Below are 25,290 nucleotides of genomic sequence, written 5' to 3' on the forward strand. Positions count from 1 at the left end.
TGACGGTTTGGGGAGAGGTCTGAAGCCTGGCAGAGAGTGTGAAATCTGCACCAGATCCAGGACAACTCCTCTTTTTGTCCCCACCACTGAACCAGAACACGTTGGGAAAATTCATCTTCCCCTTCTTAGGGGCATCCAGGATCTTAATGGAACCTGTTAAGCAGAGAGGGGAAAGGTTTGACCTTTCATTCTGGGTATGGGAGCCTCCAAGGGAGTCTCCTATCCAAAACCCCTGACTGGACTAGTCAGATCAGATGGCCAAAACCAGCCTGTCCTTCTCTCTTTCTCCTCTCTCTCCTATCAAATTTCCTTGTATATTGTTTTTATCAGCCATAAATAGCTGCCTGAGAGGGGCCCAGATATTGAGGGAATCTGCAGACTAGGTATGTTAATAGGTTATAAAGAAACTGAAGCACAAAACCATTTCCACATCACTCATTTTCAATGTTATCCAGCCCTTCTTGAAAGTGAAATGGAAAGAGAAAGGAGAAAGTGGGGGACAGAGAGCAGAGAGAAAGAGAAAGAGAGGTGCATTCTACTCATTCCTGAAAGATAATAATGATGATGATGATCATCATCATCATCATAATAATATTGGTTAAATGCTTTCTATGTGCCAAGCGCTTTTCAGGGCACAGGAATAGGTACAATGTAATCAAATCAGATATTACCCTTGTCCCACGTGGGGCTCAGTCAATGCGGGAGCAAGAACAAATATTTGATCCCCATTTAGCAGATGAGGAAACTGAAGTCCAGAAATGTTAAGTGATTTGTCCAAGGTCAAACAGGAGGCAAATTTTAGAGTGAGGATCAGAACCCAGGTCTCCTGACTCCAAAGCCCATGCTCTTTCCACTAGACGACACTGCTTCAGTATCATTAAGGTGCCATCTCCACACTCCTTCTCAGATACTAAATTCATTTCCATCCGGTGATTCTCTGAAGTAACCTTTTCTTCATGTGCATTTGAAAGACTTCAGCATTTTGATTTTCTCCCCGGCACCACAGCACTTATGTACATATCCATCTGTAATTTGTTTTAATGCCTGTCTCCCCCTTTAGTCTGTAAACTCCTTGTGGGCAGGGATCAAGTGTACCTACTCTATTGTACTCGCCCAAGTGCTTAGCAAAGTGCTCTGCACGCAGTAAGCATTTAATGAATCTCATCGATTGATTGACTGACTGATCTCTGCATAGGGTGTTTTTCTTCTTGTAGGCGCCTTCCCAGACTCATTTCACCTGACCTCAGATTTAAGCTTTCACTCAGCCGGCCCTTTCACCCTGACCCTGACTCCCCAGGCAACCATCCTGGGCAGGACCCTTTGGAATTTCAGTTTTGAAAAAGGGAATCCAATTCCTCTACTGATAGTAATAATGATCATGGTATAAATTAAGTGATCACAATGTGCCAAGGTTTGGGGTAGATGCAAGATATTGAGATGCAGTCTTGAACTCCAGAGGATACTGAGCCCCATCTGGGACTGGGATCATGTTCGACCCAATTATCTTATATCTACCCCAGTGTTTTTTGGTTTGGGGCTTTTTTTATGGTATTTGTCAAGCACTTACTGTGTGCCAGTCACTGGACTAAGAGCTGAGAAAGGTACATTATCAGGTTGGACCCAGTACCTGTCCCACAAGAGTCTCAGATTCTTAATCCCCATTTTACAAATGAGGTAACTAAGGCACAGAGAAGTGAAGTGACTTGCAGGCAAGTGGTGAAGCCAGCTTTAGAACCCAGGTCCTACTGACGTCCAGGCCCATTCCCTATCTATTAGGCTATGCTACTTCCCTAATGTTGTCGAAATCTGACCCTGCAGAATTTTTTTGCAGGTATGCCCGCCTCCGGGTGCAGGGGTCTCTGAATGGCAGTCACTCTGTCACCCTCATCCTCACATGCCTCAGGCTCCTTGATTTCCGAACACATTCACTCTAATGTATTTTACCTTGTCAATCTGACCACCCAAAAGCATTGGCTGCTTTATTTGGAGGCTGTGGTATTTGGGTAAATACGGTCACTCGGCATCCTCTTCTAACAAGTTGAAAAGGAAGACAGGCCAGAGGGGAGAAACCCGGACTTCTGTTCAACCAACAAACCCATTTTTCTGCGTAGTCCCTTCTTTCTGGAGAAATATTTCATTTGGAGTAGCCAACTCCAGTCAGCAATCCCAGAGACACCTCCAGGACTGACCCCAGTTAGAGCAGATCGCATTCAGAGCCTCGTTAATCCCGGAATGGTGAATTGGGTAGATATTAGCCTTCTCATTTCCTAGAGGAGCCACCTGAGATCTGAGAGGCTAAGTCACTTGTCCAAGGTCACATGCAAGTCAGTGGTGGAGTCGGAGTGAGAAATTAGGACTCCGAGCTCGCAAGCCAGTGTACGTGCCATTAAACTAGGTCGATAGATCTCCTTCTCAGAAAACCAAGCCAAGCCTGACATGGCTTTAGCAGGTAAAGGATGGGGTGTGGGCCGAGTAAAGAGGCCAGGGATGGCACTTCCACAGCTTCCAAACGCTCCCTTCCCAATCTGGAAGTAGCAGATGTACTTTTCGCTCTGTGCTCAACACAGGTGCCCATATAATACATTGGCTTCCTAAGAAACCTATGTCAGAAGCCCGCAGAACCTAGAGCATGGGCCTGGGGTGCAGGAGGACCCCTGCCTCTCCCATTCTGTTCCAGAGCTGCAGTGCTCCCTTCCCAGTCCCCGTAAATGAGAGGCACTGCTTGAAGCCTCGGCACTTGACGGCCACAGCCGAGATGGTGGGGGGAGGGAGGTTCGGGAGTCGTTCGTAAAAAATGTAAGCTGTAAAGACATCCAGTGCCGCATCCGCTGAAAACCAGAGCCTCTGGTGTCGTATCGGCCGAAAGGCCACGAAGGCCCGAGCCCTGCGGTCCGCGTTCGATTTCAGAAGCTTTTTGGTCACATTGATTCCTACAGTGAAACTCATTTCCTTTGGCAAACACTTCATTCTCTCAACGCTCACTATCTCTTTTCAGGCATGTATGGATCTGGTATAAAGTCTTCTCTGCTAACCTCTTTGGCGTGTATACACGCACACACACATACTCTGATGACAGCGAGTGACAGGATGAGCTTGACTCTGTGTGTGTGTGTGTGTGTGTGTGTGTGTGCGTGTGCGTATACGTATGAGCATGTGCATGTCTGGGCATGATATAAAGACCAACAATCCAATCTCTGCTTCTCGCTACTGTTCGGTGGTTAGAAATGCGCTCAGACCTCCGGCTTCCCCGCTTTACTCTGCTGCAAAAATAATCACGTTATAATTATAAGTTAATTAAAGCAGAAGAGATCAAAGCCACTTTAGACAGATTAATGATATGGCGAGCGCCAGAAATTTCACCGTTTTATGTATTAACCACATTGTCGTTTTTATTCCCCGCTTTTCTCCCTCTTTTGTGTTTGCTGAGAGCCCTTTCAAATCCTTTCTCTTTCCCACCTCAATGCATGAAGAATTTGAAGTCCTAACAGCTGTGAGCAACTGTCTGTAAAGAAGAAGAGCTATCAAAGGATATGAGAAAATCGACGGGCTTTTTAGTTTCTCACTAAAACCAAGTCCCCTTGCCTAATTCTCTCCCTCCCCCAACCCCCCACCACCTCTCACCCTTAAAAGACCCTGGAAAAAAAAACCCACCGGCTTCAAAAATAGGTCCAAAGAGAAACCAAAGAATTGAAATTTTATGTTTCAGCCTCTCAGATCACTGAGGGAGGCTTTGGGAAGCATAATGGCAAATGAGGAGTGGGTCGGGGTTTGCAGGCTGTTGAGTCTGAGGTAATTAGGAGTTTTTCATTAGTGGACTGAGACCGGCAATTGAGGGAAATCAGTCACAGAGCTTAGATCTGTTGAAATGGATGCATGAAATTGCTTCCAGAAGAGAAGATAAACCCATCCGCTGGTGGCCAAAACACCTGGGTCCATTTTCTATCTCTGCCATCGATTCAATAATGAGGTCTGGGTCCTCTCTGGACCAGTTTCCTTCTCTGTAAAATGGAGGAAGATCTGCCCTCCCTCTTGGCTCTCTCATATGATTCACCTGGGGACGGGATTCTTTAAAGTTGAGTGTTCTCCTTCCACATTCCCCCAAGGTCCTGTGGGGCAGTAATAATCATCAGGATTTCATTTGTCCTGAAATCAGATCCATAATGAAGTCATTCTGAGTCAAAATGGCATCCGATATGAAGTCTAATTCAAGATGGAGACCAAACCAACACGAAGTCCAAGACAAGGAGTCCAGAAACCTGATCACTGTAGGTGGGAAAGGGGCAAGGCTTGCGACGGGTATAGAAGAGGAGGAGAGGGCAGAGGGGAGATAAAGAGATAAAACCAGTGAGAGAGAGAGAGGTAGGGGAAAGATGGAAAGGTAAAATTAATAGAGAGAATAGGGAAATGGAGAAGGAGAAAAGGAAGAGAGTAAAGGGAGAAAGAGGCTGAAATAGAGAGGGAACATGCTGGGAGGGGGAGAGAAGATAGGAAGAAAAGAGCCTGGGAGAGGGGTTGGGACATAGGAACAGTGAGGAAAGGGTCCTCCTCATCTGTCAATATCCACTACTCCCCTCTCACTGCCCCTGCCCCCCCACCGCGCCTGTCTTCTCGTGTGGATAGGGTTGTCACCACAAAAACAGGACGGGGGCAATAGGCAAGGCTGACCTGCCGAGGACAGTGATTGCCATTGCCCTCACTGAAAGCCTGGTCTTTTTCCTCGCCCTCCGCTCCCAAAGCAGCATTCACGGCCTCTGATGCAGCCACGGTCACCACCCCGGCTGGAGGGCGGCCCGACTGCTCTGGTATATCCCGGTTTAAAGCTGTTTCCTTTAATACAGAACCTCTCAAAGCATAGTGGTCCTTCCATTTGGGAAAGCCTCTTCACTTTAGTCTAAAATGAAATCTTGTCCAGGACTAAGTCCAATAAAGGCAGAAGCTATGGAGGATCTTCTCTCTGCTGGGAAAATCCTCATTAGCTATCAGTCAGTCAGTCAAGTGTATTTATTGAACATTTACTGTGTGCAGAGCACTGTACTAAGGACTTTGGAGAGAACAATATGACACTATACCAGTCACATTCCCTGCCCACAATGAGCATACGATCTTGAGGTGGAGACAGACATTAATATAAATAAACGAAAGTACAGATATGTACGTGAGTGCTGTGGGACTGGGAGGGAGGATGAATGAAGGGAGCAGGTCTGGGTGATGCAGAAGGGAGTGGAAAAAGAGGAAAAGAGGGCTTAGTCAGGGGTGGCCTCTTTGAGGAGATGTGCTTTCAAAAGGTTTTGAAGTTGGTGAGAGACCCCAAAGACAGATCTTGGTATATCCAAGTTCCCACACTTAGTACCGTGCTCTGCACACAGTAAGTGCTCAATCAGTACAGTTGAATGAATGAATGAATCTCAGAGCCCACACACCCTGTCTCCATAGCCATCATCACTCTGGGGAAGAAGGGGCAAAGTATTTGTTGATTTTTCTCCTGAAATTGATCTGTCTAGTCAGGAAAAGGAAGCAATTTAAAGGAAGCGGTTTTGATGCTACTAGGCGGACTATCCATCTTCAATCAGCAATAACAACAATTATTATAACAACATAATGATATAGCAATAATCCAAATCCCAATAAATAATAATAGGCCCAGTTGAGGGATGGGAATATATTACAATCCGTCTTATCTCAAACCAGGCCAAGAAACAAGATTAGTGAGCGGGATGAGCTTTAGCGAGCCTGGATTATGACAACAAAGGGAAGAATGGTGAGAATGGAACCGTATTAGCTTCCTCTCTGATCTCACCACCTCCAACCTCTCCCCTCTTCAGTCTTTGCTGCACTCTGCTGCCCAGATAATCTTTCCGTTGTTTTGTTTGGTTCACGTTTCTCCACTATTCAGAAGCCTCCCATTGTTCCCCATTTCCCTCTGCATCGCTGGTGGGCAAGGAATGTGTCTACCAGCTCTGTTGTACTGTAATCCCCAAGTGCTCACTGCAGTGATCTGACACAGTAAGTGCTCAATAAATACCTTTGATTGAATATTTGATTGAGCAGAAACACCTGGTTTGGTTCAAGATTATTTACCACCAGCTTCTTCCTTCTAATGTATGTGCTTTCTTCACCTGATACTCCTCAGGTCAAGTTCTTTACTCCCCTCATTCTAGCTTTCTTATATTGTGTCACTCCTGACTCTCCCTCCTGCAACACCTTTGCTAATGCCCTTACACTGTCTGGAAATCTCTTCCTTTTCCAATCTGACAGTCCATAGTTCTCCCCATCTCCAGAGCCTCTCCAAATCCCACCACTTCCAGGAGCCTATCCTGATTTTTTTTCCATCATCCCAATGAATCAATTCATCAATCCATCGGTTGTGTTTATTAAGCACTTACTACGTACAAAGTATCAAACTAATCTCTTGGAAGAGAACTGTAGAATTAGTAGACATGAACCCTGCCCTCAAGAAGTTTGCAATCTAGCAGGGGAGATGGAGACTAAAAGAAATTACAGATAATACTAATGGCATTTGTTGAACACTTACTATGTGCCCAACACTATTCTAAGTGCTGGGCACTGATAAGAGGAAAAAGGAAGGGGGGATATGTACACGTATGAGGACTAAAGTAAAGGGTTTGAAAGCTATGTTCTGAAGTTCTACAGAATGTTATGAATCAACCCATCAAAAATAGTATTTATTGAACACTTACTGTGTGCAGAGCGCTGTCCTAAGCACTTGGGAGAGTGCAATATAAGAGAGTTGATAGACACGATCTCTGCACAAAGACTCACAGTCCAGATGGGGAGACAGGCATTAATATAAATGAATAAATTACAGATTTCTTCACTAGTGCTTTGGGGCTGAAGGTGGAGTGAATAAAGAGTGCAAATCCAAGTAGAAAAATGAAGCAGAAGGGAGTGGGAGGAAGAGGAAATGAGAGTCTAGGTGGGGAAGGCCTCTTGGAGGAGATGCGCTTTTAACAGGGCTTTGAAGGGGGGAGAGTGATCATCTGTCAGATATGAAGGAGGGCGTTCCAGGCAAGAGGCAGGAGGAGGGTGATTCTTCATTGTTTCAGTGGCGCCAAAGAGCTGAAAAGATAATAGAGTTGATATAAACAGGGGAGATTAGAACTTGATCAGGAAAGCACTTCTGTACGAGATGTGATTTCGGAAGGTCTTTGAAGATGGGGAGAGCAGTGGTCTGCTGCATGTGAAAGAGGAAGTTCTAGCCAGGAGGAAGAGTGTGAGCAAGAGGTTGTCAATGGGCCCAGTAGGCAGGGTAACTAAAGAGGTATTAAAAGTGCGAGCAAGGGAATGGAAGGAGAGGAGAGTGGAAGAGTAGGGTGGTGAGAGCTTATTAGAGAAGCAGCAGCGTGGCTCAGTGGAAAGAGCACGGGCTTTGGAGTCAGGGGTCATGGGTTCGAATCCCAGCTCTGCCACTTGGCAGCTGTGTGACTGTGGGCAAGTCACTTCACTTCTCTGTGCCTCAGTTACCTCATCTGTAAAATGGGGATGAAGACTGGGAGCCCCACGTGGGACAACCTGATTCCCCTGTGTCTACCCCAGTGCTTAGAACGGTGCTCTGCACATAGTAAGCGCTTAACAAATACCAACATTATTAAATTCTTGAGGATTTCAGAGCCAACGGTCAGGACTTTCTTCACGATCCAGAGAGAAATGGATAATAATTTGGAATGTTTGAGGTCACGTTTGAATAAAATGACCTGGGAAGCACATGGAAATGTGGTCTAGAGAAGGGAGATACTGTAGACAGGGAGACCAGTGAGGAGTCTGGGATATGACAAGCACCTGGACAAGCACGCAGCTCATTCATTCATTCAGTCAATTCATTCAATCATATTTATTGAGCGCTTACTGTGTGTGAAGCACTGTACTAAGCGATTGGAAAGTACAATTCAGAAACAAATAGAGACAATCCCTACCCAACAATGGGTTCACAGTCTCAATTGGATGGAGAACAAGGGGAGGAGTTGAGAAATGTGGTAGAGAAAACCAGACAGGAATTTGCAACAGAATGAATATTCAAGGAAGAAAACAAGAAAAGCAGCATGGCCTAGTGGATACAGCATGGGCCTGGGAGTCCGACTGACCTTTCTCATCCAAACTCAACCACCTGTCTGCTGGGGGACCTGGAGCAAGTCATTTCACTTCTCTGTGCCTCAGTTACCTCATGTCTATAATGGGGATTAAAACATACCTGTAATTTATTCATTATATCTGTAATTTATTTATTTATATTAATATCTCTCTCCCCCTCTGGACTGTAAGCTCATTTTGGGCAGGAAAGGTGTCTGTATATTGTTGTGTTGTACTCTCCCAATTGCTTAGTACAGTGTTCTGCACATAGTAAATGCTCAACAAATACGACAGAATGAATGAATAAATGAATAAGACTGGAGCCCTATGTGGAACATGGCCTGTGACCAACCTGATTAGCTCTATTTGCCTCAGTGCTTAGTACAGCATCTAGCACATAGTAAGCACTTAACATAAAAAAACTCACCCAAAGCACTTAAGTACATATCCATAATTTATTTTAATGTCTGTCTCCCCCTCTAGACTGTAAACTCCTTTTGGGCAGAGAATGTGTCTACCAACTGTGTTACATTGCACTCTCCCAATTATTTAGCACAGCATTCACAGAAAGTACTCAATAAGTACCATTGATTGATTGAGTTGTGATTTCTTACTCTTCTTCATTTCTGCTGAACCACTTCATCCCCAGACCAGAACCCTCCTAGTCATGGTAACCACCGTGTCTTCCATCCATTAAAAATCCCCTCCCACCACCTCCGCCCCTCCAAGAAAATGCCGGGAAACCAAAACCCAAACGTGTTTGCTCCCTCCCGGCTGCTCTCGGCTTTGCTGCGCCTCCGCTCTTCAGGTCCCTACAAGCCCAGGAAACGGTCCGATGGATCTATGGATCTGGTGAGTCTATTTTCTCACTTGACAAGCATTTATCTATCGCTCTGGCTGGGAGTTGGGCTCTCGAGGCAAAGGGAATGCTCTCCTTCCTGATTATTCATCAATGCTAACCTAGCAGAGGGCAAATGTTATCTCCGTGTTCCCTTGCTGATGGCTTGAGGGTTCTATTTCAGGCCTCTAAGAGAACCCCCGTTCCTCGATCTGCAGCCAACCCTCCCCGCCCATCTCCACCCCGACAGCGAATCCACCGACAGCCAGACAGAGCGTTCTCCCCAGTGATGCTTTTCCACGAATCCTTCAGTCTATGTCCCCACCACAACATCTGACATTGATTAGTGGCCTGGCTGGATTATTTTCCTGCTTTCTAATGCCTCCATTCAGTCTAATATAAGAGGAAGCCCAGACCTGCCTGCCTACCTCCCTACCTGCCTGTCTTTCTCTCTCCCCCTTTGCCCACCCCGAATCGCTTTATTCCCCCCACCATGAGCAGTGTGGCCTACTGTAGTCAACAGACAATTATTCTCACCCCTTTCAAAGAATTACTGAAGGCACATCTCCTGCAAGAGGCCTTCCCTAAATTCCCCTTTCCTCTTCTCTCACACCTCTCTGCATCACCCTGACTCGCTCTCTTAATTCATCCCCCGCTCCCAGTCCCACAGCACTTATGTACATATCTGTCATTTATTTATCTCTATTAATAGTGTGTCTCCTCTAGACTGTAAGCTTGTTGCGACAGGAAATGTGTCTGTTAATTGTTGTATTGTACTTTCCCAAGCACTTAATACAGTGCTCTGCATATAGTAAGTGCTCAATAAATATGATTGAATGAATGAATACTGGACCGAGCCAGAGCCCTGGGAGTCAGAAGAACCTGGGTTCTAATCTCTGCTCTGCCACTTGTCTGCTGTGTGACCCGAGCAAGTTACTTAACTTTTCTGTGCCTCAGTTACCTCATCTGTAAAATGGGGATTCAGTAACTGTTCTCCTTCCTACTTAGACTGTGATCCCTGGTGAGACAGGGACTGTGTCTGACCCGATTATCTTACGTCTTCTCCAGTGCTTAGAACAGTGCTTGACTCCTAGTAAACACTTAACAAATTCCACAATTATTATTATTATTATTATTATTATTATCATACCAGCTGAGTATATTGAGGTTAACATAAAAAAATTATCTTCTCTTCCATTTTTCCTTCCCAGTTCCTTTGCTCACTCCCCAGCCTCTGATAAGACTTTTCAATCACCACAAGCCCTGAAGGAGATCTGGGGGGAAGGGGGAAAGACCTCATTTCCTTCCAGGGGCAGGTTATAATTAATCCTGGAATTGCTACTCCTCTCCTTCCCCCTCCTTGGGGCCTCTTCTTGATATCAGATGAACATGGCTTCGAACATAGAGCAGTTCTACTGTTCAAAGGCAAGACCTCATGCTTTAACACCAACGTATCTCTTTAAATATCTAGCCCAGTGGGACCCGTCCCTCTCCCTTTCGCTCCCCTGCTCTCAAAACAGTTTATTAGAAAAGTTAACAACTCTCATCTCAATTTTTCCGCCTGTGAAAGCCACCACTTTCAGCTTCCCAGAATTGGGGAATGACTGCCTGGGGGAGGCTCTATGACGACAGGCTAAGTTGTCCCCAACCCACCCTCCAACTCTATCCTTACCACTATTTAAACATTCCTCAATCTTCCGTCCTCTCTGTTACAGATAATAATAATAATGTTAACAATAATAGTGATGGTCTTGATGGCGCTTATTAAGAAGCACTTAGTAGGCGTCGAGCACTGTGTTAAGGGCTGGGGTAGATACAGGTTTATCAGGTGGGACACAATCCCTTTCCTACATAGGGTTCTCAGTGTAAGTAGGAAGGAGAGCTGCTATTGAATCCCTATTTTGCAGACGAGGAAACTGAGGCCCAGGAAAGTTAAGTGACTTGCCCATGGTCACCCAGCAGACAAGAGGCAGTGCTGGGATTGGCGGAGTCCTACTGAAAGCTCACCTCCTCCAAGAGGCCTTCCCTGACTAAAGTCACATCTCCCCATTTCCCCCACCCCCTAATGCCACTTCAGTCCTTCCACATCACCTAAGCATTGGACACTCCTCCCACCTGCCTTGACAACCCTCAGGTACCTGACTGCCCTACTGTTTCCCGTTTCCTCCTATCAGTCCTTCACTATAGTGTCTGTCTGCCTTCCCTGGTAGCTTGTAAGTTCTCGAGAGCGGGAATCCTGCTTTCTGACTCTCCTGTGCTTTCCCAAAGCACAGGGCTCTGCACACAGTAAGCACTCGGTAAATACGATTGAATGATCTTCTGAGAGAAAATCACATTATACTAACCACTGGTTTGCTGGGAATTCGTGAACTGGGGATAGATGGCACTTGTCAGCTGGGTGACTGTGGGCAAGTCACTTAACTTCTCTGTGCCTCAGTTACCTCATCTGTAAAATGGGGATTAAGACTGTGAACCTCACGAGGGACAATCTGATTATTTTGTATCTACCCCAGCGCTTAGAACAGTGCAGAGCGCTTAACAAATACCAACATTAATTAATTAATTGATACCACTGTGATAAATTATAACTGTTTTGTCCATCCCTAACCAAATGTTTTACACCTTTACCGCCACTGTTAGTTAAGTTACAAAACAGTAGCATGAAGTGTGGCCTAATGGCCTAATGAAGTCCAGGCCTGGGAGACAGGGACCTGGGTTCTAATCCCAGTTCTACTGCTTGTCTGCTGTGTGACCTTGGGCAAATCACTTCACTTCTCTGTGCCTCAGTTTCATTAACTCTAAAATGGGGATTCAATACCTGTCCTCCCTTCTACTTGGACTGCGAGCCCCATGTGGGACAGGAACTGTGTCCGCCCTGATAAACCTGTATCTACACCAGTGTTTAGAACAGTGCTCAGCATATAGTAAGTGTCTAAAAAATTTCATTACCATTATCATCATTATTATTAAAGAAACATAAGACGATGAGGTGATGATGAGGCAGAAGGTGGGTAATAGAATAATCACTGTGGTATTTGTTAAGAACTTAATATGTGCCAAGCATTGTACTATGCGCTACTGTGGCTACAAGATGATCAGGTTCCACATGGGGCTCACAGTCTAAGTAAGTGGGAGAACAGGTATTGAATCTTCCATTTTGAAGATGAGGGAACTGAAGCACCGAGAAGAGAAGCAAACTTGCCCAAAGTCACATAGCAGGCTCGTAGCAGAGTCAGGATTAGAACTCAGGTCCTCTGACTCCCAGGCCAGTGCTCTTTCCTCTAGGCCATATGTCATCACACCTCAGTCAACAGCATGAGCACCCATACATTAGTTTCTTCCTACACCAAATCTCCTTGCACTATCTTATAAGTCTACATTCATTCATTCAATAGTATTTATTGAGCGCTTGCTATGTGCAGAGCACTGTACTAAGCACTTGGAATGTGTAATTCGACAATATCAGGATAGACTTATGCTGTGAGAGTAACATTCCCTAATTCTTGCACTGAGTTATTGCTGCAGTGTGTAGTGAAAATGCATGTTACAGCAGAACGTGTTGTAATAATAATAATTACGTTGGTATTTGTTAAGCGCTTACTATACGCAGAGCACCGTTCTAAGCGCTGGGGTAGATACAGGGTAATCGGGTTGTCCCACGTGAGGCTCACAGTCTTAATCTCCATTTTCCAGATGAGGTAACTGAGGCACAGAGAAGTTAAGTGACTTGGCCACAGTCACACAGCTGCCAACCCAAGCCCGGACTCCCAAGCCCGGGCTCTTTCCACTGAGCCACGCTGCTTCTCTAAACACATCATACCTCCCATTAGGATGGCTGTCTGCGAAGGCAACCCCCACATGGTTTCCATAAGAATAATAACAATTATAGCATTTGTTAAGCACGTACTATGTGTCAAGCACTGTTCTAAGCGCTGGGGTAGATGCAAGGTAATCAGGTTGCCCCACATGGGGCTTAATCCCCGTTTTCCAGATGAGGCAACTGAGGCCCAGAGAGGTGAAGTGACTTACCCGAGGTCACACAGCAGACAAGTGGCGGGGCCGGGATTAGAACCCACGTCCTCTGACTCCCGAGCCCGTGTTCTTCCCATTATGCCCCGCTGCTTCTCTAAGCATCGCAGCGCCGGTATTGGAGGTAGAATGGGAGTCTGGAAGGACCATGGGAGTGAGACAGTAATTACACATCTTCTCTTCTAGGAATACAGCAAGCTTAACAGTAAACAAGCCCTTCACATTTAAAGCGCTCAATGGTTATCTAAAGCAAACAAGTAAGCAAACAGATTATTTCCAAAACCCCACAGTAAACAGCAAAGTGATTCCTAGAAGGGGTTGGGACTGAGTAGGACCTGACGTGCTGCGAACTCACACCGCAGATGCTTGGACCTTCTATCGAAAAACCCTATTTCAGAGGTTCTCCCACTTAACCTCTCTGTATCTCAGTTTCTTCCTCTGAAATGGGGAAAAACTACCCATTTTCCATCCTTCATAGGTTGCGTGAGTCCCGTGTGTCATAGGGGCTGTGTCTATTCTAAACGATCCAATAACTCCGACGTTCGCTCTGCTGCCCGGGTCATCTTTCTACAGAAACGCTCTGGGCATGTCACCCCGCTCCTCAAAAATCTCCACTGGTTGCCTTATCAATCGCCGTATCAAGCAAAAACTCCTCCCTCCTGGCTTCAAAGCTCTCCATCACCTTGCCCCCTCCTACCTCACCTCCCTTCTCTCCTGAAGCAGTATGGCTTAGTGGAAAGAGCCCGGGCTTAGGAGTCAGAGGACGTGAGTTCTAATCCCACCTCCGCCACTTGTCTGCTGTGTGATCTCGGGCAAGTCGATTCACTTCTCTGGGCCTCAGTTCCCTCTTCTGTAAAATGGGGGTGAAGACTGTGAGCCCCACATGGGGCAACCTGATAGCCTTGTGTCTACCCCAGCGCTTAGAACAGTGCTTGGCACATAGTAAGCACTTAACAAATATCATAATTAGTATTATACCACCCAGCACGTACACTCCACTCCTCCGGTGCTGACTTTCTCACTGTGCTGTGCTTTCACCTGTCCCGCTGCCGGCCCCTGGCCCACGTCCTACCTCTGACCTGGAATGCCCTCCCTCCTCAAATCTGTCAGACTTGCACACTTCCCTCCTTCAAAGCCCTGCTGAAAGCTCACTTCCTCCAGGAGGCCTTCCTGGACTAATCCCCCCTTTTCCTCTGCTCCTCCTCCCCTCCCCATCACCCTGACTCTCTCTCCCTCTGTTCTACCCCCCTCTTTGCCCCACGGCACTTGTGTATATATGTACATGTGTATTATTCTCTTTATTTTATGAATAATGTGCATGTATCTATCATTCCATTTATTTATATGGATGCTATTGATGCCTGTTTACTTGTTTTGGTGTCTGTCTCCCCGCTTCTAGACTGTGAGCCCATTGTTGGGCAGGGACTGACTCTATCTGTTGCTGAATTGTACTTTCCAGGTGCTTAGTACAGTGCTCTGCACACAGTAAGAGCTCAATAAGTATGATTGAATGAATAAATGAATGAATGCTCGGCATGTAGTAAGCGGTTAGTAAATACCATCCATAGCATGATCATCGTCAATAAATCAATCAATGGTACTTATTGAATGCTTGCTAAGCATACTAAGCGCTTGGGAGAGTACAATAAAACAGAGTTGGTAGACACGTTCCCTGCCCACAACAAGCTTATAGTCTAGAGGACGGATGCTAGACTGCCAGATCAGACGTGCTCTCCCCCCAGATCTCCCCTGCCCCTTTCCGGTCCTAACCTCCTCCTACCCCATCTTGGATGCTCTCATCCTCCCCCAACAGCATCGCAAGAGATCTTTTGCCTCCTCTGCAAATCTACTCCCTCCATCCTCACCTCTAAGGCCACCTCAATGGCTCTAATCAAAACCCCGGCGTCTCCCTTCTTTCCTCCCTGACAATTAACTTCAACTACTCACCCGACTATGGTTCTTTCTCCACTGCTTTCAAACACGCTAATGTCTCCTCTACCCTAAATAAATCCTCCCTGGACTCCATTGCTCCCTCCGGTTATCTCCCCATCTCCTTCCTACTATTTCTCTCTAGTGTTTACACCTGCCGCAGCCACCTCCCCTCCTCCGATTCTCTCCTTGACCACCCGCAGTCTGGCTTCCACCTCCTCATTCCGCAGAAACTTCCCACTCTCAGGTCCTCAGTGATTTCCTTGCCAAATCCAAACCACTATTCCACCCTGATTCTCCTCAACCTCTCCGCTGACTGTGACAGGCCCACTTCCTCCTCCTGAAAACTCGAACCTTGGTTTCACTGCCCCTATCCTCTCCTGGTTCTCCTCCCATCTCTCTGGCTGCTCAATCTCCGTCCCCGGGAATGTGTGTGTTTATCGCTGTAACGTACTATCCCAAGGGGTCAGTACAGTGCTCTGCACACAGTAAATGCTCGATAAATATGATTGAATGGCGGACTGACTGACAAACTCCTCCTCTGCCACCCACCGTCTAACTGCGGGGATCTCGCAAAGTTCAGGGCTACCCCCATTCCCCTGAAGAATTTCGCTCCCTGAAGAATGAAGGCAAACGATAACCGTGAGATGGATGAGAATGGGGCACACTGAGTAGGTTGACATTAGGGGCAAAGAAAGAATTGTACGAGAGGAAGTGGAGGCAGACAACTCACTCGAGGTTCTGATCCTGGTTTTGCTGCTGTGTGATCTTGGGCAAATCACATAACTCTCATAAATCACATGAATCTCTGCCTCAGTTAACTCATCTGTAAAAACGAGATTAAGATTGAGAGCCCCATGGGGGACATGAACTGTGTCCAACCTAATTAACTCACATCTACCTCAGTGTTTAGTTCAGTGTGTGGCACATAGAAAGCACTTACCAAATACCATTTACAAATAAAGGAGTCTGGAGAGGAACAGCAGGAGGGAGAAGGGGTGATAACTGGAGGGCGGCATGAGGTCAAGGGGGAGATTTTTTTAGGATGTTTTGCTTCAGTTTTTCTCTCCCAAGGATTTAGTACAGTTCTCTGTGCACAGTAGGTGCTCAGTAAATATTATTGACTGATTAGTTGTTATTAATTGCTCTCTCCTGGCCATTTTCTAGTTTATAGATCTGTTCTCAGTTCCATTTGTTAGCATCCCACCAGTTCCATTAGGAAATTACCAAATGATAAGAAAGCAGGGGGCCTTTGGGATGGGGCCTCCCCTAATTCTCTGATCTGGCCCCAAAGGGATTGCCAATTGGCCGACATAAAGCGGTCAGCTAACCATTCGAAAGAATCCCAGAGGGCAGAGCAACTCTGCTGAAAGTAAAGGTAATTGATAAAGCAGATTGATGCGGGCAGGGGTTGCCAGCTACTGAACTGATCCTGGAGCCAATGAAAAGGAGTGGTGCTGACTCTTACAGCTAATACAGCCAGATCATTTTTTTTTTATTATTAAGATTTACTAAGAGCTTACTATGGGCCAGGTACTGTGCTAAGCGCTGGTGTAGTTACAAGCTAATCAGGTTGGACGCAGTCCCTGTCCCACATGGGGCTCACAGCCTGAATCCCCGTTTTAAAGATGAGGTACAGAGAAGTTAAGTGACTTGCCCAAGGTCACACAACAGGCAACGCCGACATTAGAACCTAGGTCCTTCTGACTCCTGGGCCTGTGCTTTATCCCCTATGCCTCACCGCTTAGATCATTTAAGGAAACTGGCTCATATATACTGCTGCTACCAGGACTATCGGTTTGAGAGGCCAGGATTGTATGTCTGGTCCAAATGGCTGCCAGTTGTCAAAGAAAAAAAACAAAAAAAGGAAATGTTGGTTGTCAACAGGACATCTGTTTATAAGATGACTCTGATGTAACTGGGAGCAATAAAGTAATTTGGTGAAACTGGGGGTCTTGAATACTTTAGAAAATCTCATTTCCATGCTGGATAATTAATCTAATTGGTAAGATTGCTTCAAATCCAATCCATAAATCATAAAAATATAGCCCCAGTCTAGCCATGGAATTAGTTCAGGCCCATAGGCCTGAGGTTAGAAAGAAACTGGGCTGGGCCTAAAAGAAAGAAAGTTGTGAGCTTGCGTGTATTTTTATAAAAGATGGGAGATCAATCATTGGTGTCTATTGAGTGCTTACTATGTGCAGAGCACTCTACTAAGCCCTTGGGAGAGTACAACAGAATTAGCAGACTTGTTCCCTGCCCACAGTGAGCTTACAGTCTAGAGGATGAGGAATGCGACTATATTTTCTGAAGCTCCCATGCATGCTGGCCCAGGAAGAGGGCATCAGTGGCCCTCCTAGATCCTCCATGGGGAGCTCACCCACTGACCTCCATCGTAATACCCCAGTTGGCACATTAGAATCTCACTGAAAACTAATTATTTTAAGCATTTACTTCCCAGCTGAGATGTTTTCTGATGGGGAGAGAGGGATTGTTGGATAAAGAAGTAGAAACAGATGGGGGAGTCTTTTTCACCTTCAAACGCTCCCCTCTTCCCCACTGAGGAAAACCTGCCACAACTCAAGTGTGAGCTGCCCCTGCTGGATAAAAGCAAAGGGATTCCAGCTCTAAGGCCACCCGCCGCTCCGATACCTTTGAGTAGCACAAATCTTGCTTCAAAGGAGCACAAGACATGTAAGCATGAGTGATGCCTCTTTAGGCCATCCGAATACAGAGGCATTCTGAGAATAAACACCCACTCTGAGGAGAGGAGGGGGTACGGTGACTCTTTTAATAACGGGTTTAAAGAGTTCCCATCACTCCTCATCAACGTTACAGAGGTTCTCCATGTTTTCCAGATTGAAAAACACAAAGCACTGAAGACGTGCAGCGGATTTCTTTTTAAGAGATTCAGTCTGACCACTGACCCCTGTAAAATATGAAGTCTGTCAGAGATCCTCACTGGGACCAAGACGGATCATTGCCGGAGAGTGGAGCTCTGCCCCTTGGAGCTCCCCGGGATTTGAGGGGGAGGAATTGGGGAATGAGGAGAGGAAGGGAAAAAGGGATTTAGCTTTCTGTGTTGCTTTCTTCAATTTAGAGTTTCTTCTTGGGCACTGTTCCTTCAGGACTAGGATTCCACAGGGAAAGACCTTGAAATTTTGAGTGGAAAGTACACAAAACAATCTTACATTGAGAAACTCATGATTTCCCCTGTCTGCCCCTCAAGTTGATCGATCCTGGGGACCTCAAGAGTGCAAGACTGTAGGCTCCTTGTGGGCAGGGATTGTGTATACCCACTCTATTGTACTGTACTCTTCCAAGCACTCAGTGCAATCAATAAAGCAATCAATCAATCAAATGTATTGATCGCTCACTGGGTGCAGAGCTCTGTACTAAGCTTTTGGGAGAGTACAATATAACAGTTTTGGTTTTGTGTTATTTGTTGTTTTATGGGTTTTGTTAAATGCTAATCAGTTTGGACACAGTCCATGTCCCACATGGGGCACGCAGTCTAAATCCCATTTTACAGGTGAAATAAACTGAGGCCCAGAGAGGTGAAGGGACTTGCCTAAGGTCACACACAGCAGACTATAGGCAGAGACTGACAACCCAGTTCCTTCGGACTCCCAGGAACGTGCTCTCTCCCCTAGGTCACGATGCTTCAGAATTCAAAGACGCTTCCCCCGAACAAATGCTCTGCATTCAGGAATCATTCAATAAATACCACCGATCGGCTGCTGTTGGAGACCCTGTGTGGAGCCCTAGGGTGGCACCTTCACCTTCCCTTTCTGGTTTAGTGGTGTTCACTGAGGCCTGCTGGGTGCCAGATTCTGTACCAGATGTTGGGAGAAAATTAAATGGAAGTGAAAAGATGGTGTTGCTGTGTTTTTACCAGGCAGGGAACAGACCAGTTGAAAACGAGACAGTCTGGGGCCAAGCTGGACGGCTTACCCGCTAACTGCTGCCCTCCTTTCCGATGGGGAAGACAGCGGGTAGCAGGTAAGCCATCCGGCTTTTTCCCAGACAGTCTGGTTTTCAACTGGTCTGTCCCCTGCCTGGTAAAAACACAGCAATGTCATCGGACCTTAGCGTACTGTACTTTAATTTTCAAACTCCGGCCTCCCTCTGCCGCGGCTCCTGCTGTCAAAACGGGTGTGATGCCTGTGCTCACCGGAAGGACAAAACCTCGGGAGCAAGTCGTGGGGCTCAAGGGAGGACCCTGGGGAAACGGTTTAGGTTCTGGCAAACTCGATGTCGCTTGTGTAGACATTAAAGGGAATTCCATTTCCAGCGCGATGCCCGTGACCTCATGTACATGAACGTGTCCAGAATTCTCAGGGGCAACTGGAGTTCGTCCCAGCAAGCAGCCATTGATTGAGCACGCCACTGTGGGGAAGAAGAAAATTGGTACCGATAAAAGGCCCGAGTGAATAAATACATAACAATAAATGGAGAGATGTATCTTCGAGGAGTTCCTGCAGCCCTGAAACCTGTAAGGAGGCTCTGAAAATCCCTCCAGTGAGGCCTTTTATTCTCCACCAAGGAAACACCAACGGGAATAGCCCGGCCTTGCATCTGTCAGTCAAATATACTTAATAAAGATTTAGGCCGACAGCAGTGACTTCAAATGAGAAACCGAATACATTATGCCCTGAAGTGTCTTAACCCTAAGTGATAAAAGGAGACAAAGAGAAACATCTTCTCCGGTGGAAATCTCAATGAATGCTATGATTATAGACCACATCATAAGATTCAACTTAATAAAATATGACTGCACGTGCCACTTTCTTGGATATCAATATGTGTTCGTATCGACATTTCACTGATAACATTTTGGCTTCCCTTACACAAGTCATCACATTCCTAGAGAACCAGTCCTGTAAGCTTTGAGCGATACACCCTTCCACGACACTTCTTCCATTCCTCCCCGGACTGGTCTCTGCTAGATGGGCCACAATAGCCACACGTGAAGGAGAAGCTGTAATACTAATGCACTGAAAGGAGACTCACCTTGGAGTTGCCCTGCGGAAAAGGACATTCCGACTCCCAGGCTCATGCTCTATCCACTACGCCACGCTGCTTCTCTTATAATAATGGTTTTTGTTAAGCACTTACTATGTTCCAGGCACTGTATTGAGCGCTGGGGTGGATACAAGCAGACATGTCACTGTCCCACAGTGAGGCTCACACTCTTAATCCCCATTTTCCAGATGAGGTAACTGAGGCCCAGAGAAGTCAAGTGACTTGCCCGGGGCCAAACGGCAGACAAGTGGCGGACCTTCTGACTCTCAGGTCCGTGCTTTATCCCCAGTGCCAGGAAGTTTCTCTGTATTATGAGCTGAGCACTGTGCAAAGCAAAAGGAAAAATATACGGGTGAAAATTAGACACACTCCCTAGCCCTCCAGGGGTTCATAATCTAAGAATAAAGAAAGGGAGAGGAGAGAAGGAGGAGAAGATTTAGCAGTAGAATTAGTAATAGGAGTTGTGGAGTAAAAATAGAAGTAATAGGAGCCACCGCTGTCTTTGTAAGTGGTAGTATGTACAGTATCTCTTAAGTGCCTACTATATGCAGAGCACTGTACAAGCTTCTGGGAAAAATATGCAGGCAAAAATTAGATATGGTCCCTAACAATAACAATGTTAGTATTTGTTAAGCGCTTACTTTGTGCAGAGCACTGTTCTAAGCGCTGGGGTAGACACAGGGGAATCAGGTTGTCCCACGTGGGGCTCACGGTCTTCATCCCCATTTTACAGATGAGGTAACTGAGGCAAAGATAAGTTAAGTGACTTGCCCACAGTCACACAGCTGACAAGTGGCCGAGCCGGAATTCGAACCCATGACCTCTGACTCCAAAGCCCGGGCTCTTTCCACTGAGCCACGTTGCTTCTCCCCTCCAGGGAGTAACAATCTGTGACATAATGGATAGAGGCTGGGAGTCAGATGGTCATGAGTTCTAATCCCAGCTCTGCCATTCCTCCGCTGCGTGACCTTGGGCAAGTCACTTCACTTCTCTGGACCTCGGGTACCTCATCTGTAAAATGGAGATTGAGACCGGGAGCCCCATGTGGGACGGGGACTGTGTTCAACCCGACTTACTTGCATCCACTCCGGCTGACACAGTAAGCACTTAACACATACTGCCATTATGCTGATTAAAAATAATAAATGGTACAAGGGACGGACAGCAGACACATAAGGGAAGCTGAAACAATAGAAATACAAAAAACAACATGAAAGGCAAGGACATCGGTAGCTACAAGAGGGTCGGGGCCCGGTGGCCGGAGAAGCAAAGTTTTGGATGCCGCATGGCTCGGAGCCCCACTAGCTGCCACAGACGTGGCCACGGTTGTTGGTCTCCGCCACCGTCACCACCGCAGCCACGGTTCTAGGTCTCCGTCACGGTCAGCACCACAACCGTGGTTCCCGAAGAGCTGACCGTCGAGGTCGCCTCCTGCTGCCGCTTCTACTCTTCCCCCGACCCAGCTGGAAAAGGGCTAATGGAAGTCCAGGTGCAGAGTGTGGGGGGAGGTTTACCCCCCACGTGACAGAAAGCCGGGGGAGGGGTCCGTTTTGGAGAAATGCAGCAGCTCAAATGGATGTTTTTATGGTATTTGTTAAGTGCCTACTATGTGCCACGCATTGTTCTAAACGCTGGGGCAGATACAAGGCAATCAGGTTGGACGTAATCCCCATCCCACGTGGGTCTCACAGTCTTAATCTCCATTTTACAGATGAGATTCCTGAGGTACAGAGAAGTTAAGAGATTTGGTCAAGGTCACACAGCAGACAGGTGACAGAGCCGGGATTATAACTCAGGTTCTCCTGACTCCCCGGACTGTGGTCTATCCGCTAAGCTATGCAGCTTCTCCTGTGAAAAGCACTGATGTCAACATCGAACAGGGTGGGAGTGGGGAAAAAACTTCTCCTTACCTCAGACAAACCCAATGGCTGAAGTCAGCCCTGTTCACCAGGGAGATGCGGCCTGTATTCAGCATTTACGTCGTACCAAGCACCGTGGTGAGAGCTGGGGTAGATGATAATAATAATAATTATGGTATTCGTTAAGCACCTACTATGTTTCAAGCACTGTTGTAAGCTCTGGGGTTGATACAAGGTAATCAGGTTGTCTCACAGTTTTAGTCCCCATTTTCCAGATGAGATAAATGAGGCACTGAGAAGTGATGTGGCTTGCCCAAGGTCACACAGCAAACAAGTGGCGGAGTTGGGACTAGAGCCCACGTCCTCTGACTCCCAAGCCCGGGGTCTTTCCACTGAGCCACGCTGCCTCTACAGAGGATAGAATGGGCTAGATAGGACACTCGGATGAGACATAGACCTTATCCCACACGGGAATCACTTTCTAAGGAGGAGGGACGGGGATTGAATCCCCACTTTACAGATGAGGGAACTGAGTCCCTGAGAAGTTTATGATTTGATGAAGATCACACACCAGGCAAGTGGCAGATTCAGGATTAGAATCCATCAATCAATCGGTCAATGGGAGAGCACTGTTCATTCATTCATTCAATCGTATTTATTGAGCGCTTACTATGTGCAGAGCACTGTACTAAGCGCTTGGAATTCTAAGCACTTGGGAGTACTGTATGACAGTTGGCAGAACTCAGGCCCGGGCTCTTTCCACCAGGCCACGTTGTACAAATGGAGACACTCTGAGTGGAAATTGTTGTTGTTGTTCTTCTTCTATTTGTTAAGCACTTACTATGTCTTAAGTGCTGTACTAAGCGCTGTTCTAATTCTACCATCACTGTTTACCTCAGGCCCAATATTAGATGCAAACTATCCCCGTGGATCAGAACCCTGGGACTCTGAACACTGTCTACCAGATACAATGTTTTTGAGGAGGGTTTTGTGTTAGATCAGTGTGGCACTCAGAAGGAAGAGCCATTTTGGGACAGCTTTGCTTCAGGGTCCTTCCACTGTCCCCAATGTACCTAGTGAATGGAACCAGATTAATTCTTACATCAATCAACAGAGAGGTAGCTCATCAGATTAAGGCCACAGGGAGGAGAGGCAGTGAATGATACACAGCGATTCATTTTGGCAATGAAATCTCGAAAATTGCCAGAATCCATTCCAACGTCCTTTAGATTGATGTCAGGTGTGGAGGGTAAGGAAGTACATCAACTCGATGCGATGAAACATACCTGGAAGAGGGCAGAGCGCTTGGTGGGCCTTCGCTAAGTCTCTCCCAGGTCCTATCTTCCTACCGTGGCTCAGTGGAAAGAGCCCGGGCTTTGGAGTCAGAGGTCATGGGTTCAAATCCCGGGTCTGCCACTTGTCAGCTGTGTGACTGTGGGCGAGTCACTTAACTTCTCGGTGCCTCAGTTACCTCATCTGTAAAATGGGGATTAACTGTGAGCCTCACGTGGGACAACCTGATGACCCTGTATCCACCCCAGTGCTTAGAACAGTGCCCTGCACATGGTAAGCGCTTAACAAATACCAACGTTATTATTATTATCCCAGCTCAGCCACGTGTCTGCTGTGTTACCTTGGACAAGTCACTTAAATTCTCTGTGCCTCAGTTACCTCATCTGTAAAATGGAGACTAAGATTGTGAGCCCCACATGGGGCAGGGACTGTGTCCAACTTGATGTGCTTTTATCTGCCCCAGGGTTTAGCACAGTACCTAATAATAATAACGTTGGTATTTGTTAAGCGCTTACTATGTGCCGAGCATTGTTCTAAACAATGGGTAGATAAAGGGTAGTCAGATTGTCCCACATGAGGCTCAAGGTCTTCATCCCCATTTTACAGATGAGGTAAGTGAGGCCCAGAGAAGTGAAGTGACTTGCCCAAAGTCGCACAGCTGACGGGTGGCGGAGCCGGGATTAGAGCCCTTGACCTCTCTGACTCCTAAGCCTGTGCTCTTTCCACTGAGCCATAGTAAGCGTTTAACAAACACCATCACTGTCATTATTAATATTATTACTATTATTATTCATCAAATGCCCCCTTATATGTTGGAGCAGGAATCATTTGCCGCTCCTGGCAGAGGAAAGACAGAACGCACCTCCCAAAGTGCCAGCCAACTCCAAGGCTGGAGTGTGGAACAGCATGAACCAACTGAGGGAACTGAGTCAATTAATGAATTTTAATGTGTTCTCCTTTCACTTGCTTCTAGGGTTTCAGGTAGGGAGGGCTCAATCTGTAGACTAGACTCCAGACTGTAAGCTCGAAGTTGGCAGGGAATGTGTCTGTTATATTGTTATACTGTACTCTCCCAAGCGCTTAGTACAGTGCTCTGCACAAAGTAAACCCTCGATAAATATCACTGTAGGAGTGTGACCGTGAGCCCCACGTGAGACAACCTGATTACCTTGTATCTACCCCAACAGTGCTTGGCACATCGTAAGTGCTTAACAAATACCATTATCATTATTATTATTACAGTTACCGGTCAAGTACAGCGGGATTGTTTGCAAGCGCAGGCTGGTTATCAGTGCAAAATCGAGTATGAGGACATGCACAAGAGAGCCCTTCTAGACTGTAAGCTCGTTGTGGGCAGGGAATGTTCATCTGTTTATTGTTAGAGTGTACTTTCCCAAGATCTTAGTACAACGGGCCGTAAGCCCGTCAAACGGCAGGGACCGTCTCTATCTGTTGCCGACTTGTTCATTCCAAGCGCTTAGTACAGTGCTCTGCACATAGTAAGCGCTCAATAAATACCATAAATAGATAAACATCCAATAAATATGAACGAAACAGAGAGGTGCTCAATAAATAGTATTGCTGCTAGTGGGGGCGCAGATGATGTTGATGACACGGGGCCAGGAAGGTGGGTCCCATCCTGCCGATTCCACCAAGGGCCACTCGCCTCCCTGCTTGGCCCCGAGGAGACTGGTAGATATTCTCAGTCAGTGGCCCTGCCGGACTGCAGGCATAGCACAAAAGAGGCTCAAACGCCCAGAGATCTTCTCATCCAGTGCAGTCCAGAGGCATTTCTTGGGGGTCCCATCCCTCATAGATCTGAGGGACCACACGCCCGATTAAGGAGAGGTGAGTGCCAAGAGGGAGGTTGGAATAAATGTGGATGATCAAGCAATCGATTGCACTTATTGAGCGTTTACTGTGTGCAGAGCACTATACTACTACTAATAATAATTATAATAATAATTATAGCATTTGTTAAGCACTTGCTATGTGCCAGGCACCGTACTAAGCACTAGAGTGGATACAAGCAAATTGGGTTGGACACAGTCCCTGTCCCTCGTGGGACTCACAGTCTCAATCTCCATTTTATAGATGAGGGAACTGAGGCCCAGAGAAGTGAAGTGACTTGCCCAGGGTCACACAGCGGACAGGTGGCAGAGCCGGGAGTCAATCTCACGACCTTCTGACTCCCCAGGCCCCTGCTCTACCCGTTACGCCATGCCTGAAAGG

Source organism: Ornithorhynchus anatinus, chromosome 5, assembly GCF_004115215.2.
Source record: "Ornithorhynchus anatinus isolate Pmale09 chromosome 5, mOrnAna1.pri.v4, whole genome shotgun sequence".
NCBI lineage: Eukaryota > Metazoa > Chordata > Mammalia > Monotremata > Ornithorhynchidae > Ornithorhynchus > Ornithorhynchus anatinus.